Source organism: Arachis ipaensis, chromosome B10 (assembly GCF_059453495.1).
Source record: "Arachis ipaensis isolate K30076 ecotype BB chromosome B10, ASM5945349v1, whole genome shotgun sequence".
NCBI lineage: Eukaryota > Viridiplantae > Streptophyta > Magnoliopsida > Fabales > Fabaceae > Arachis > Arachis ipaensis.
The window spans coordinates 20,239,316-20,257,532 of NC_142435.1; the positions used below are offsets into that span (position 1 = coordinate 20,239,316).

Below are 18,217 nucleotides of genomic sequence, written 5' to 3' on the forward strand. Positions count from 1 at the left end.
AACCCACTTCAGAGGAATTTAACAAAAGAATAAGGAGAGAACAAGAACATCACTTTCATATAATATATATAGAGAGGAAGAGAGAAGCGCGAGAGAGATAGACAAAAAAAATAAATGTAGAAAGAAGGAAGATAGAAGGAAGACAGATATAAACTAGTATTATAGAAATGATGGGCATTGAAAATATGAACTAGTTAGTTAGTTGGTTCTTAGTTGTATATTAACCTAAATTGCAGCAGAAGCAGGTCCAAATCATTTTTAATAATTTTGGAAGAAGGACAACAAAGTGATCAAAGAAAGTGTTCGGTTAATTTTTATGTTACAATGATGCTGTCAAATGTCTATGCAACTCAGTTTCTGCAACTCAGTTTCTGCCAACTAGTCAGAAATCAATGAATTCATGGTCATGGATCCACTCTAGCCTATATAGACTTAGTTTAGATTATATCAAACCGAAGGCAATTACAGCACTAAAAAAATATAAACAGACTATTAACATTGACCATTAATGCATTACTTACAACTTTTCCTATCTTCAGTGCATCCAAAGATCCCAGTCGTCCAAGGTTCATCTGCCGAAGGCGAATAGCTTTCGGGTAGTGGCTGTCTACATTCAGGGCACTTGCGAACAGCCAACTGCACAACACCGAAAATCCATGACTAAAATATATATCTACATATTAGCAAACACACTCAAAGCGCCCAAAGAAACACCAACACAAGTTCTCAAATAGTTTCTTGCAGAAATTTTGAAATCTGACTTAATGAACCTCAATAACCTAACAGAAAATTGGGAATATTACATAGAACTTACATTTAAATAAAAAAATAGAGAGAATCTCTTATAGTAGTTTTACAGTGTAGTGATCAGCTCCTCCATGCAGAAGATGCTTCCAAATCAAAATCTTCTTCCCACCATGTGCTTGCCTGCAATATCAAATGAGGCAGGTAAGAGTTTCTTTATAATTGAGAAAACTAAAATTTGATTTTCTTATAAGCTACTATCTTCAGCTCCAACAAAATAAAAGTTAATACCAAAGTGTTTACAGTTTAAAAAGTAAAAAGAGTTGAAGATTATGTATTTACTTCACCAAGGGTGAAGCGGGTTGCGCTTTCTGCTATGCAAGCGTAAGAACCATCTGCTTGCTTAAGCATCACCTGCCAAGGACCTGAACAACAAACCATGAAGTAACAATCTAGTGTACCAGTTATATACTAAGATCAAAATACCATATAGCCATACCTGGATACTGGTGGAACACTGCTCCACTGTAATTGACAATATAAGGTGCTATTGCAACTGTCTTAAAAACATAAAAAGAAAACAATCAATACCAATTATTTGATAAAATGATCAGGTAAAAACAATTCAATAAAGAAGAGGCACCTTTGAATACTCTCTGATTCTAATGTAGAATACCGGAGTAAATTGTGAAAGGAAGCGGTAATGCAAATCTTTGGGAGGGAAGCCCAAAAGGCCTAAATCGGCATTGTAAATTCAATACTAACTCTGTCAAAAATAATTATATTAAAACTATGGATTTAGGCACAGCAACATGTATGTATATATAAAGAGAATATACCGTAGTGTGTCTAGTTCAAGATTAAATAGAAGTGTTGGTGTAGACACGGCAAATTTTTCCTGCAAAATTCAAGAGGTAACAATATATAAAATACATTAAAGTAACTACCACCAAAATGAAACGAGTCAGAAATATAACCTGTTCAATAGCTAATAATTAAGAATTTAAGAATTGCTTATACAGCCAACAAAGGCCATCAAAATCTAGATTTGGAAGAAAATAGTATACAAAAAAGAGTGATACATGCTGTCCCAAAATCAAACGAAAGGATTCAAGCTTTATATTCCATTGCATATTATCACCAAAGAAAAAAACTAAATATTTTCTGAATGAATAAGCCAACAACTACCCAATGCAAATAAGGAATAGCGAAATTTAATAAGCACATCAAATATTAAAAGTGAAAAGAGGTTCAAGAAACATTCCAAATGGCAGAGACACCATACCACATACTTCTCTATATTTGCAAGTTCACGCATACTTCAGTTAAGGAATATGTAGAGTGATGGAGGCTCATTAGACTTCCATCTATCTGCAGTTCAGGTATCAAGTCATCATGCATTATTATTAATTTTGAATTTTTGATACATTCTCTCATCCCTAAGTTTTGAACATGATAATTTGGAAAAAATTATTGACTTAGTACAATATCCTAATGCCATTTTCCCCAAAGAACAAACCTTCATTTTTATCTTCAAAATCAAAATTAAGGGTGTTCCTAATGGATCGGAAAAATGAAGTCATAGGTCCAGCAGGGACATATCTAAGGAACCAATGGTAATGCCATCAATCTGAATGCACAATAAAAATGACACTTCAAAATAAGAAAGATGTAGGAAAATAAGATAAATCCATTAGAAAGATGGGGAAAAATCATAATAAGTGTATTTTCATTATCGAATCCAGAGCTGATTTGAACAACTCGGAGGCTCCGCGCTTTTCTGGCTTATCAGGGAAGACCTACAACCGGGAACATATATCATAAGATCTTCTCCAGAAAAACAGAAGGTAAAAATTTATTCATGAAAATAAATATTTCTTCTAAGTAAGGATGGGACAAAAATAATGCGTCTTCTTACTAAGCAAGCTCGGGTCTCCTGTTTCTCCTAGAGCTTTTTCACAACAGCCAATGCGAGTTGAATGTTGGCATCAATGAACTCATCTGAAGATCCCTTGAAATATTTAGGAATTTGAGACAATTATGTGGAATGCTTTGAGACGCATGCCTCATAAAGGTCAAGTAACCGTGAATTAGAACAATGCCTCTTGAAGCATGAAATTGATGTTAGCCTAACATAAAGCTTAGACATGAAAATCAACTAAACGGACTTATATGTTAACACACATGAACTGTGCTCACAATCAATAATAATTAATAAGTAAAATGTCATTTTAGATCAGAATTCAAGTTAGCCGTGCGCCATATCTTAAAATGTTATGTTATTGATTGTGACAATATCCGCAAGTGCATCTAAGAATCTGAAGCTAAGTACTAATGAAGACGAAGTAAAAGTTGACAAGTTAAGGCACTCTCAACTATCACTAATAGCACTACAATTAGATCAAAAGCAATTCAGTCATTAGATCAAACACCTTGTCTGCACAAACACAACATTGAGCACATATATCTACCTAATTATCCACTGAGACTAATTAACAAACATTTGATGGAATTTTGTTTGTTCAGCAATCCAGATTAACAATCTAAACATTTCTCAACAAATAAGCAATTCTGTTTGCAAAATGTGCACACCTGAAAACCAAGCTCTCGACAACCGAAGAATCTTTCGTCTTTGGCTTCTTCGAGGGAACATCAACAAGATCGTCGCCTTCCAAATCAGCTTCGCACTTTTTGGGTTTGGTACACAGAATTGTGATTCACACTTTTCACAACTCCGCGTAACTAACCAGCAAGTGCACTGGGTCGTCCAAGTAATAAACCTTACGTGAGTAAGGGTCGATCCCACGGAGATTGTCAGCTTGAAGCAAGCTATGGTCATCCTTGTAAATCTCAGTCAGGCGGATTCAAATGGTTATGAGGTTTGAACAATTAAAATATAAATAAAACATAAAATAAAATAAAGTTACTTATGTAATTCATTGGTGGAAATTCAAGATAAGCGTATGGAGATGCTTTGTTGCTTCTGAACCTCTGCTTTCCTATTGCCTTCTTCCAACCATGCGTTACTTTCTTCCATGGCAAGCTGTATGATCCTCTCAGTGAAAATGGTCCTCTACGGTTTCTGCATGGCTAATCAACTGTCGGATTTCTCGTCTCGGATGAAAAATACCAGGTACAGCTACCGCATGGCTAATCATCTGTCGGTTCCCGCTAGCGTCGGAATAGGATCCATTGATCCTTTTGCACACTATCACTTGCGCCCAACATTCGCAGGTTTGAAGCTCTTTACAGTCATCCCTTCCCAGATCCTACTCGGAATACCACAGACAAGGTTTAGACTTTCTGGATTCCAGGAATGCTGCCAATAATTCTAGCCTATACCACGAAGATACTAATCTCACGGACTCGATCTGTGTATTAGATATCCAAGAGAATATACTCCGACTATCATCCAATGACTATGTTGAATATCATGTAGATCGCTTGTGGTTGTCAGGCACGCGGATCTTGGCTAAGCGAGTAACGAAGATTGGGTGATTGTCACGGGTCACCCCTTCATTCTGACTTAACTGAATTAAGTACAAGAGTATATCTTGGAGAAGAAGTAGGCGTGAATTGAATAGAAAAACAGTAGTAATTGCATTAATTCATGAAGAACAGTAGAGCTCCACACCTTAATTTATGGGGTGTAGAAACTCCACCGTAGAAAATACATAAGTGAAAAAGTTCTAGGCATGGCCGTGAGGCCAGCCTCCAAACGTGTACAATGATCTATGATCAAAAGATGAACAAAAGGTAAAAGAGACCTAGATAAATCTCTAAAAGTAGTTTTTATACTAAACTAGTAACCTATGGTTACAGAAAATGAATAACTAAGTGCAGATAGTGCAGAAATTTACTTCCGGGGCCCACTTAGTGTGTGCTTGGGCCTAGCATTGAAGCTTTTTCGTGCATAGGTTGTTCTTGGAGTTAAATACCAGCTTGGGTGCCAGTTTGGGCGTTTAACTCCAATTCTGGTGCCAGTTTGGGTGTTTTACGCCAAGATATTTTAGGCTGACTTTGAACGCCAGTTTGGGCCATCAAATCTCAGGCAAAGTATGGACTATTATATATTGTGAGAAAGCCCAGGATGTCTAATTTTCAACGCAATTAAGAGCGCACCAATTGGCCTTTTGTAGCTCCAGAAAATCCATTTCGAGTGCATGCAGCAGGGTCAGAATCCAACAGCATCTGCAGTCCTTTTTCAGCCTCTGATTCAGATTTTTGCTCAGGTCCCTCAATTTCAGCCAGAAAATATCTGAAATCACAAAAAAATACACAAACTCATAGTAAAGTCTAAAAATGTGATTGTTGAATAAAAACTAATAAAAATATAATAAAAAGTAACTAAAACATACTAAAAACTATGTAAAAATAATGCCAAAAAGGGTATAAATTATCCGCTCATCACAACACCAAACTTAAATTGTTGCTTGTCCCTAAGCAACTAAAAACCAAATAGGATAAAAAGAAGAGAAGATACAATGAATTCCAAATATCAATGAAGCACAGTTCCAATTAGATGAGCGGGACTTTTAGCCTTTTTGCTTATGAACAGTTTTGGCATCTCACTTTATCCTTTGAAGTTCAGAATGATTGGCATCTATAGGAACTCAAAATTCAGATAGTGTTATTGATTCTCCTAGTTCAGTATGTTGATTCTTGAACACAGCTACTTTATGAGTCTTGGCCGTGACCCTAAGCATTTTGTTTTCCAGCATTACCACCGGATACATAAATGCCACAGACACATAACTGGGTGAACCTTTTTAAATTATGACTCAGCTTTGCTAGAGTCCCCAGTTAGAGGTGCCCAGAGCTCTTAAGCACACTCTTTTTGCCTTGGAACACGACTTTAATCGCTCAGTCTCAAGCTTTTCACTTGACACCTTCACGCCACATGCACATGGTTAGGGACAGCTTGGTTTAGCTGCTTAGGCCAGGATTTTATTCCTTTGGGCCCTCCTATCCATTAATGCTCAAAGCCTTGGATCCTTTTTATTTTATCCTTACCTTTTGGTTTAAAGGGCTATTGGCTTTTTCTGCTTACTTTTTCTTTTTCTTTCTTTTTTTTTTCTGCAAGCTTTTCACTGCTTTGTCTTATTTCAAGAATCAATTTTATGATTTTTCAGATTATCAATAACATTTCTCCTTTTTCATTATTCTTTCAAGAGCCAACAATTTTAACATTCATAAACAACAATATCAAAAATATGCACTGTTCAAGCATTCATTCAGAAAACAAAAAGTATTGCCACCACATCAAAATAATTAGTTTTTCTTTCAAGATGTAATTCGAAATTCATGTACTTCTTTTTCTTTTGCAGTTAAAAACATTTTTCATTTAAGAAAGGTGAAGGATTCATAGGACATTCATAGCTTTAAGGCATAGACACTAGACACTAATGATCATGTAATAAAGACACAAATATAGATAAATATAAAGCATAATTTTCGAAAAACAGAAAAATAAGAACTAGGAAATTAAAGAACGGGTCCACCTTAGTGATGGCGGCTAGTTCTTCCTCTTGAAGATCTTATGGAGTGCTTGAGCTCCTCTATGTCTCTTCCTTGCCTTTGTTGCTCCTCCCTCATGGCTCTTTGGTCTTCTCTAATTTCATGGAGGATGATGGAATGCTCTTGGTGCTCCATCCTTAGCTGTCCCATGTTGGAACTCAATTCTCCTAAGGAGGTATTAATTTGCTCCCAATAGTTTTGTGGAGGAAAGTGCATCCCTTGAGGCATATCAGGGATTTCTTGATGAGGAATCTCTTCATGCTCTTGTTGAGGTCCATGAGTGGGCTCTCTTGTTTGCTCCATCCTTTTCTTAGTGATGGGCTTGTCTCCTTCAATGAGGGTGTCTCCCTCTATGGCAATTTCAGCTGAATTGCATAGGGTGCAGATGAAATGAGGGAAGGCTAACCTTGCCAAAGTGGAGGGCTTGTCTGTCACCTTGTAGAGTTCTAGGGATATGATCTCATGAACTTCTACTTCCTCTCCATTCACGATACTATGGATTATGATAGCCCGGTCTATTGTAACTTCAGATCGATTGCTAGTAGGAATGATAGAGCGTTAGATAAACTCCAACCATCCCCTAGCCACGGGCTTGAGGTCAAGTCTTCTTAATTGAACCGGCTTGTCTCTTGAGTCTATCTTCCATTGAGCTCCTTCCACACAGATGTCCATAAGGACTTGGTCTAACCTTTGATCAAAGTTGACTCTTCTAGTGAAAGGGTAAGGATCTCCTTGCATCATTGGCAAGTTAAATGCTAACCTCACATTTTCTGGACTAAAATCCAAGTAATTTTCCCGAACCATTGTGAGCCAATTCTTTGGATTCGGGTTTATACTTTGATCATGGTTCCTAGTGATCCATGCATTGGCATAGAACTCTTGAACCATTAAAATTCTGACTTGTTGAATGGGGTTGGTGAGAGTTTTCCAACCTCTTCTTTGAATCTCATGTCGGATCTCCAGATATTCACTCTTTTTGAGCTTGAAGGAGACCTCGGGGATCACCTTTTTCTTGGCCACAACTTTCTAGAGGTTTCTAGAGGTTTCTCCGGCCTTAGGTGCCATTAATGGTTATGGAAAAATAGAAAAGCAGAGCTTTTTCCATACCAAACTTAAAAGGTTTGCTCGTCCTCGAGCTAAAGAAGAAAGAAAGAAGTAGAAAAAGAAGAAGAAATGGAGGAGATGGAGGGTAGTGAAGGTTTCGGCCAAGGGAGTAGTAGTGTGTATGATGTGTGAAATTGAAGGTAGTGAGGAGGGGTATTTATAGGATAGGAGAGAGGGAATTCGGTCATGGGTGGGTGGGTTTGGGAGGAAAATGGTTTGAATTTGAATGGTGAGGTAGGTGGGGTTTTATGATGGATGGATGTGAGTGGTGAAAAGATTATGGAGAAGAGGGTAAGATTTGATAGGTGAAGGATATTTGGAGAAGAGTTATTGATGGGATTGGTTAAGGGTATTTGGGGAAGAGTGTTATGGAAAGGTGTGAAGAGGAGAGAAGAAGAGGTGGGGTAGGTGGGATCCTGTGGGGTCCACAGATCCTGAGGTGTCAAGGAATTCTGCTCCCTGCACCATTCTAGCGTTCAAATGCCCATTCTATGCCAATTCTGGCGTTTAACACCAGCTCTGCTACCTTTCCTGGCGTTAAATGCCACTCTGCTGCCCATTTCTGGCATTAAACGCCAGCCAGATGCCCATTTCTGGCAATTAACGCCAGCCAGATGCCAGACAGCCCTTTCTGGCGTTAAACGCCCAGAGTGCTGCCCATTCTGGCGTTTAACGCCCAGAATGCTGCCAGGCTGGACGTTAAACGCCCATTCTGCTATCCTTAATGGCGTTTAAATGCCAGTAAGATTGTCCTCCAGGGTGTGCTATTTTTGATGATGTTTTTCATTCTGTTTTTTATTTTTCAGTTGTTTTTGTGACTTCACATGATCATCAATCTAAAGAAAACATAAAATAACAATGGAAAATAAATAAATATAATTAAATAGCATTGGGTTGCCTCCCAATAAGCGCTTCTTTAATGTCAATAGCTTGACAGTGAGCTCTTAGAGAGCTTCACAGAGACTCAGAGTTTGATGTTGGCCTCCCAACACCAAACTTAGAAGTTGAGTGTGGCGGCTCTGTTTGACTCTGTATTGAGAGAAGCTTTTCATGCTTCCTCTCTATGGTTACAGAAGAAGATCCTTGAGCCTTAAACACAAGGTAGTCCTCATTCAATTGAAGGACCAACTCTCCTCTGTCCACATCAATCACAGCTCTTACTGTAGCTAGGAAGGGTCTTCCAAGGATGATGGATTCATCTTCATCCTTCCTAGTGTCTAGGATTATGAAATCAGCAGGGATGTAAAAGCCTTCAACTTTTACTAAGACATCCTCTACAAGTCCATAAGCCTGTTTCCTTGAATTGTCTGCCATCTCTAGTGAGATTCTTGTAGCTTGTACCTCAAAGATCCCTAGTTTCTCCATTACAAAGAGTGGCATGAGGTTTATACTTGAACCAAGGTCACACAGGGCCCTTTTAAAGGTCATGGTGCCTATGATGCAAGGTATTAAGAACTTTCCGGGATCCGATTTCTTCTGAGGTAATTTCTGTTGAACCAAAACATTCAGTTCATTACTGAGCAATGGAGGTTCATCCTCCCAAGTCTCATTACCAAATAACTTGGCATTCAGCTTCATGATTGCTCCTAGATACTGAGCAACTTGCTCTTCAGTAATATCTTCATCCTCTTCAGAGGAAGAATACTCATCAGAGCTCATGAATGGCAACAGAAAGTTCAGTGGAATCTCTATGGTCTCTAAGTGGAAATCACTGCCTTTCCTTCCTCTATAGGTTCGGCCATGTTGGACGTGTTTATGGCCTTGCACTCTCTTTTTGAATTCTCTTCTGTATTGCTTGGGAGAGTACTAGGAGGAGTTTCAGTCACTCTTTTACTCAGTTGACCCACTTGTGCCTCCAAATTTCTAATGGAGGACCTTGTTTCAATCATGAAAATGAGAGTGGTCTTAGATAGATCAGAGACTATGGTTGCTAAGTCAGAGTGGCTCTGCTTAGAATTCTCTGTCTATTGCTCAGAAGATGATGGAAAAAGCTTGCTATTGCCAAACCTATTTCTTCCACCATTATTATTATTGAAGCCTTGATTAGTCTTCTGTTGATCCTTCCATGAGAAATTTAGATGATTCCTCCATGAAGGATTATAGGTGTTTCCACAGGATTCTCCCATGTAATTCACCTCTTCCATTCCAGGATTCTCAGGGTCATAAGCCTCTTCTTCAGAGGAAGCTTCCTTAGTACTGCCTGATGCAGCTTGCATTCCAGACAGACTCTGAGAAATCATATTGACTTGCTGAGTCAATATCTTGTTCTGAGCCAGTATGGCATTCAGAGTATCAATCTCAAGAACTCCTTTCTTCTGAGTTGTCCCATTATTCACAGGATTTCTTTCAGAAGTATACATGAACTGGTTATTTGCAACCATTTCAATGAGCTCCTGGGCTTCTGCAGGCGTCTTCTTCAGATGAAGAGATCCTCCAGCAGAGTGGTCTAATGACATCTTGGACAATTCAGACAGACCATTATAGAATATACATATGACGCTCCATTCTGAAAACATGTCAGAAGGACACCTTCTGATTAATTGCTTGTATCTTTCCCAAGCTTCATAGAGGGATTCACCTTCCTTCTGTCTGAAGGTTTGGACTTCCACTCTAAGCTTGCTCAATTTTTGAGGTGGAAAGAATTTGGCCAAGAAAGCATTGACCAACTTTTTCCAAGAGTTCAGGCTATCTTTAAGTTGTGAGTCCAACCATATCCTAGCTCTGTCTCTTACAGCAAAAGGGAAAAGCATAAGTCTATAGACCTCGAGATTAATCCCATTGGTCTTAATAGTGTCACAGATTTGTAAGAATTCAGCTAAGAACTGATGAGGATCTTCCAATGGAAGTCCATGAAACTTGCAATTCTGCTGCATTAGAGAAACTAATTAAAGCTTAAGCTCAAAGTTGTTTGCTCCAATTGTAGGAATTGAGATGCTTCTTCCACAGAAGTCAGAAGAGGGTGCAATAAAGTCACCAAGCATCTTCCTTGCATCTCCACTATTTTTGTTATTTTTGGCTGCCATGGCTTCTTCTTTTTCGAAAATTTATGTTAGGTCCTCTCCAGAGTTTTGTGCTTTAGCTTCTCTTAACTTCCTCTTTAGAGTCCTTTCAGGTTCAGGATCAGCTTCAACAAGAATGTTCTTATCCGTGTTCCTACTCATATGAAAAAGAAGATAACAGAGAAGAAGAGGAATCCTCTATGTCACAGTATAGAGATTCCTTTGTGAGTAGAAGAATAGAAGAGTAGAATGAAGAAGAGAGAAGAAGAAGAATTCGAACACAGAGAGGGAGAGAGGGTTCGAATTTTAAGAAGAAGAATGTTAGTAAATAAATAAAATAAATAGAAAGAGATGAGAGGGAGAAGAAATTTGAATATAATTAAAAAGAAAAGAAAAATAATTTTGTTTTTATTTTAATTATTAGTTAGAATTCAAAATTATTAAAAGGAAATAAAATAAAATTAAAAATTAAAACATTTAGTTAATTAAAAAGAAATTTAAAAAAAAATGTTAGTAGTTTTCGAAAATTAGAGAGAGAAAGAGGTAGTTAGGTGGTTTTGAAAAAGATATGATTGAAATAGAAAACTTTTTAAAATCAAACAAACAAATCAAGTAGTTAATTGAAAAAGATTTGAAAATCAATTTTGAAAAGATAAGAAGTTAGAAAAGGATTTTGAAATTAAATTTTGAAAAAGATATAATTGAAATTTATTTTGAAAAAGATTTGAAAAGGAAATTAAAAAGATTTGATTTTTGAAATTAAAGTTGATTACTTGACTAACAAGAAACTAAAAGATATGATTCTAGAATTTTAAAGATTGATCCTTTCTTAATAGGCAAGTAACAACTTGAAAATTTTTTTTTGAATCAAAATATTAAATGCTAGCAAAGATTTCGAAAATTATGAAATAAAAATAAGAAAAAAAATTTGAAAATTAATTTTGGGATTTTTGAAAATATGAAAGAAAAATGAAAAAGATTTGATTTTGAAAAAGATTTGAAAAGATAGAATTTTTAAATTGAAATTTTGACTTGATTAACAAGAAACAACCAAATTTTAAAAATTTTTGACCAAATTAACTTAAAATTTCGAAATTTATGATTGAAATAAGGAAAAGATATATTTTTTGAGTTTTGAATTTTAATGATGAGAGAGAAAAACACAAAAATGACACAAAACATAAAAGTTTAAGATTAAAAACAAAAAATGTATGCAAGAACACTTTGAATGTCAAGATGAACACCAAGAACACTTTGAAGATCATGATGAACATCAAGAACATATTTTTCAAAATTTTTAAGAAAAGAAAAAACATGCAACACTAATAATTCAAGAATGCATATGAAAAACAAGAAAAGACACAAAACAAGAAAATGTAAAGATCAATCAAAGAAAATCATCAAGAACAACTTGAAGATCATGAAGAACACATGCATGAACTTTCGAAAATTTAAAGAAAATTAAAGGCATGCAATTGACACCAAACTTAAAATTTGACACTAGACTCAAACAAGAAACACAAAATATTTTTTGTTTTTATGATTTCATTAAATTTTTTGTATTTTTCGAAATTATTTTGAAAAAGAAATAAAGAGATACAAAATTTTTAATAAGAATTCCAGGAATCATGCAATGTTAGTCTAAAGTTCCGGTCCAAAAGAATTAGACATGGCCAAATGGCCAGCCAAGCTTTGAGTGAAAGCTTCGGTCCAAAAGAATTAGACATGGCCAAATAGCCAGCCAAGCTTTAGCATAAAACATACAAGCATGTCAATGAGAAGTGAAAGTCTCAGTCCAAAAGATTAGACATGGCTAAACAGCCAGCCAGGCTTCAACATATCCCATGAAACTCTAGAATTTATTCTTAAAAATTCTGAAGAACATTTTAGAAAACTAAATATTATTATTGATATTATTTAAAAAAAAATTTGTAATTTTTCAAAAATTAAAATAAAAAGCTTTAAACATAAAATAAAAATACCAAATCTAAGCAACAAGATGAACCGTCAGTTATCCAAACTCGAACAATCCCCGGCAACTGGTGCCAAAAATTTGGTACACGGAATTGTGATTCACACTTTTCACAACTCCGCGTAACTAACCAGCAAGTGCACTGGGTCGTCTAAGTAATAAACCGTATGGAGATGCTTTGTTGCTTCTGAACCTCTGCTTTCCTATTGCCTTCTTCCAACCATGTGTTACTTCCTTCCATGGCAAGTTGTATGATCCTCTTAGTGAAAATGGTCCTCTACGGTTTCTGCACGGCTAATCAACTGTCGGATTTCTCGTCTCGGATGAAAAATACCAGGTACAGCTACCGCATGGCTAATCATCTGTCGGTTCCCGCTAGCGTCAGAATAGGATCCATTGATCCTTTTTCACACTATCACTTGCGCCCAACATTCACAGGTTTGAAGCTCTTTACAGTCATTCCTTCCTAGATCCTACTCGAAATACCATAGACAAGGTTTAGACTTTTCGGATCCCAGGAATGCTGCCAATAATTCTAGCCTATACCACGAAGATACTAATCTCATGGACTCGGTCCGTGTATTAGATATCCAAGAGAATATACTCCGGCTATCGTCCAATGACTACGTCGAACATCATGTAGACCGCTTGTGGTTGTCAGGCACGCGGATCTTGGCTAAGCGAGTAACGAAGATTGGGTGATTGTCACGGGTCTCCCCTTCATTCTGACTTAACTGAATTAAGTACAAGAGTATATCTTGGAGAAGAAGTAGGCGTGAATTGAATAGAAAAACAGTAGTAATTGCATTAATTCATGAAAAATAGCAGAGCTCCACACCTTAATCTATGGGGTATAGAAACTCTACCGTAGAAAATACATAAGTGAAAAAGGTCTAGGCATGGCCATGAGGCCAACCTCCAAACGTGTACAATGATCTATGATCAAAAGATGAACAAAAGGTAAAAGAGACCTAGATAAATCTCTAAAAGTAGTTTTTATACTAAACTAGTAACCTAGGGTTACAGAAAATGAATAACTAAGTGCAGAAATCCACTTCTGGGCCCACTTGATGTGTGCTTGGGCTGAGCATTGAAGCTTTTTCGTGCATAGGCTGTTCCTAGAGTTAAACGCCAGCTTGGGTGCCAGTTTGGGCGTTTAACTCCAATTCTGGTGCCAGTTTGGGCGTTTTACGCCAAGATATTTTAGGCTGACTTTAAACGCCAGTTTGGGCCATCAAATCTCAGGCAAAGTATAAACTATTATATATTGTGGGAAAGCCCAGGATGTCTACTTTTCAACGCAATTAAGAGCGTGCCAATTGAGCTTTTGTAGCTCCAGAAAATCCATTTCGAGTGCAGCAGGGTCAGAATCCAACAGCATCTGCAGTCCTTTTTCAGCCTCTGATTCAGATTTTTGCTCAGGTCCCTCAATTTCAGCTAGAAAATACCTGAAATCATAAAAAAACACACAAACTCATGGTAAAGTCTAGAAATGTGATTTTTGAATAAAAATTAATAAAAATATAATAAAAAGTAACTAAAACATACTAAAAACTATGTAAAAATAATGCCAAAAATGGTATAAATTATCTGCTCATCAGGGTTCAACTTTCATCGTGACGGTTTTGCCCTCTGGTTTCGTCCATTTTCGCTCTTACAAATTCCAATCACAACAACAAAGGGTTGAAGGTTAAAATCGTTGAAAAGTGAAAACCCTAAGCCTACTACAATGATCTCCAATATCTCCTACTCACCTATAATCTACAGTAGTAATAATTTATAAAAGAGGAGAAGAAGGAGAAGGTAGCTGCGGCGGTTAGGGTAGCCGGCGGTGGCACTGTGGGTGAGGAAAGGGGAAGAAGCTCGTCGACGGAGAGGGAAATGCTAAGTTGAGCTCGTTTGATTTGGTGCTGTGAATGAATAGAGCTTGGCACAATCGATCATAAAACGCAGAATATAACATTTTCGATGGAAAATTTTAAATTACAGACAGATTTTCCGTCTGTAATCATTTTCCACAAAAAAATTAATTTTTCTGACGGAATTATCGACGGATTTTCTTTTCCGTCTGTAATTTATGCTAATTTATTTTTTGTTTTCCGACAAAAAATCTCTCTGAAATTTCGTCTGTATTTTCATGGGATAAAATCCGTCAGAAATATCTGTCTGTAATAACTAATTTTCTAGTAGTAAAATTATGTAGTTATGGAAATTTTTTTGATGTCAATCATAAGCTTCATAGTTCATAATAAAGAGAAATCAAGGGCATTTCAATAGTTCATAATAAGGAGAAATCAAGGGCATTTCGAGTTGATCAGGTAATGACAACAAAAGTTATTAAAAGCAAGAAATGCCTAAAACACATAAAAAGCACGATTAAGACAATATCATAAAATTGTATTAACAAATCATAAAATTCTATTACCTTTTTATATTTTTCAAAAACCAAACAATAGAATTCAAGAAAAATATATTAAGCTAATAAAATGAAATAAGAAAAAAACTAACACAATTCATGAGCTACATTCCTCAGTGATACATACTAAACCCAATGCTGGGTATGAGTAGATCATATTTAATTTAGATTCCAACATGTTAGCATATGTAAGATGAATTTGATCAAAATCTTGAAGCTGTACAGTCTTAGAAATTTTTTTATGGTTTTTCTCGTCCTACTTTTTCTTTCTTTCTTTATGCCAATAAACATTCCATAAGGAGAAAAGGGAAATTAAATCCATTTACAAAAGGTAAGAAACTCAAAAGAATACTCAAATATATATTAGTATACATCATCACATAATATATATGGAAGCATAGGAAATAGTAAGACAACGAAATGTGATACCTTTTAGCTATTGCATGATATCTTTAAGTTTGCTTTCTTATTTTTTTTTAATTTTGAAAGTTCAGCCTCATACTTAGTCAGAGCTAATTTTGCTTTTTCAAATTCTTCCTTCTAAAGCTTGACACTATCTTGATATGTAGCAGTCTTCTTTATCATCTTATCCCAAGCAACTTTTCCAATCTTCTAGCAGGTATTTGGGCATGTTACTTTACCATCAATTCCATTATAGAAGACTATACATTACAACAATGGAGTAAAAACAAAAATTACTTCCTTTAAAAACTGAGGTCACTAATGTATAGAAGATGATAATTAATAGTTTTAACTTTATTATGAAGCAAACAACCCTGATAAGCTAATGTTCGCAATAAAAGTTTGTTGTGATTAATATAAATATTTTTTTAATGGCGAAGATCAAATTATGACTGATGAGCAACAAAGTACAGAAACCAATAGTCAGTCATTATATTTAATGGTAGATATCAACAGATATAATGGTTCAAAGTTGACTCATAATGTCTCAGTTTAACCCCCCCCCCCCCAAAGTGAGACAATGATAATGAAAAAAATGATCACGTTAACTCTTATAATAGCTCCATTGAAACTCCAATGAATTTGTTCCATCGAAAGAAACTCTTATAATTTTCCTAGATTAGGATTGTATTATTCCAATTATTTTTCAAGAACTACAGCACCCTCAGCTCCAGCATTTGATGCAATTGAGTGGACAGGTGCCTGGATAATTTCTCAAAACAATTATTGATAAAGTGATCAAATAAAAGAACATACTTCTCCTTATCAACTATCTCCGAATCATAACAACTGGTTATAGTGTTCTAATAACACTTTACTTTAGGTTCATTATCAGTTCATGATTAAAAGCTTCTTCATACAACTTCAGATAAATGCTAACACAAAAAAAAAAGAAAAGTAACTACTATGAGTAAATTTATCAAAACTAAAAATGCGACTGTGTTTAACTTTTGTTAATAAAAGAGATTTATACCAAAGAAAGTGCAATTAAGGATCCAGCAAAGATTAAAGATAACACAATTACACAGCTTAGAATTTTAAGATAACACAACTACACAACTTAGAATTTTAAGACAACACTGCATAATACTAACTATTGAACCAAATTAGAGACAATAAAAAAAACTCAGAGGCAAATAAGAGAGATTCTGATCTCAGGCTTCAACCCCACAGAAGGCGTTCATACCACACAAATTCATTCTTCCCCCTGTTGTTGTTTTTTTTTGCTAGAGAGACCAAAAATTGCACAAAAATTCATTACACACTTATAATCTAAATTACATTTGGAAAAGTTACAAATTTTTTGCAGCACAAATAAAAATTCCAAGAAACCAAAAAGGAAAAGATAAGAAGGGAATATGAAGAATTTTAAGGACCTTATTCTTGGTTGAATTGAAACCACTCTCATCAACCTCAGTGTTCAAATCCCCTACGTACAACAACGTCGTAATAATCTTCACAGCACCTGCTACCCGGATGCGAAGGAGCGATTGCGATGTGGTTCTGCAGTGGATGCAGGTTCGTCGACACCCTCTTCTCCTTCTCCCTCCGTCGTACTTTCTTCTCTGCTTCGTTCGGTCTTTCGCCTCGACGTCAACCACCGTCTCCCCCCACCCTTCCTCCTCTGCCACCGCACATGCCATGTAATGTCCCAAGCTTTTTTTTTCTATTATTACTATCTTACCCTTTAATTTTATCAAAATTCCTACATTACCCTTATTCCTCCTACCCAACCCTAACCCTAAATTACTAAACAACTTCCACTCTTCCTCGTCAACCACAGCCCCCTTCTTTTCAAAACTCACACCATACACAAATACACCCACGCAGAAAAAAAAAGAGAGAACGGTAGAAGGGGCTGCTGCCTCCACGCCTCGCCGCCGAAGTTCTGCTGCTGCCAAGTCGCCATCGACGTCAACCCTAGAGAAAGAGGGAGTCTGCGAGTTGAAGGAAGCTGGAGGAGTGTCGCTGCCATTAGCGTTTTGCGGTGCCGCCATCATGGTCGCCGAGAAGGAGGAAGACCCGCGAGGAAGAGGGACACGGTCAGTCTCATCGTCATCAGATCCGTCTTTGCCGATGGAGACCCCATCGCCAAGCTGCTGCACCGTCGCTGCCACTGTTGGGTTTCCGGGAAGAGGAGCTCTAGCGGGAGAGAACGAGAGAGTTCGTAGAAAGAGAAACATCACCATACACGAACAGAGGGGGGAGGAGGAACTCACCGGAGGAGAAGGAGACTCGTCGCCATGCCTCTAGTCGCCAGGAACAGCGGTACCGTCGCCGGAAAACACGTCGGAGCTTCCAAACTCACTGGCAACACTACCTTGCCACTGTTCTGGTCTAGCTTCTTCCCTTAGTCTGTCATGTTTTCACCTTATCTCTGCCACTAATTCATTTTTCTACCTTGTCCTTGTTTTGATTTATTTTTGTGTTTGTTCTGTTTTGGATCTTCCAGAATTATATATGCCTTTGTCTCTGTATTCGATTTGAAATGACTGCCTGGTGTTGTGGTCATTGTCGCTGTCGTGAGACACATTCTGGGTTTAGTCTCTTCGGTCCGTTAGGACCATGCTGTGAGTAGGCTTTACATTTATAACCGTTAAGCTTTTGGTTTATGCTATTATGAGTTTTAATTATATTTATAAAACTATTATTGAAGAATTTTGATTTGATTATAATACTTGATTTATTATAGCTGAATAATTCTTCTTATGAAATTCATATATTAGGAATTTTTACATGAGACTATATATATGTTTGATAAAACTTTATATTATTTTAGAATATTGATTTTATTTGAATATATGTTTTTGAAGTATTAAATTATTTGTTGGCACTCACTTAGAAATTATGAAATATATTTCTATGATTGAAAAAGTATGATGTGAAAATATTTCTGATAAGAAAGTATTATCTGATTGATTTGATTCGATACCTTATATATTTGAGAGATTAAAAATTTATTGTATTTGAAACTATATGTTTTGAATTGGTTTGGGAGGCTCG

General features: G+C 36.5%; 1 non-coding gene and 1 pseudogene across 1 annotated transcript; one reads left to right on the top strand and one right to left on the bottom strand.

The window, feature by feature from the left end:
* Nucleotides 1–845: 845 nt before the first annotated feature.
* LOC107620294 (uncharacterized) lies at nucleotides 846–17,403 on the bottom strand (annotated as a pseudogene).
* LOC148579348 (small nucleolar RNA R71) lies at nucleotides 9,880–9,983 on the top strand. The gene has a single exon (XR_015897486.1). It is a non-coding gene; the product is annotated as a small nucleolar RNA R71 (small nucleolar RNA).
* Nucleotides 17,404–18,217: the final 814 nt, after the last annotated feature.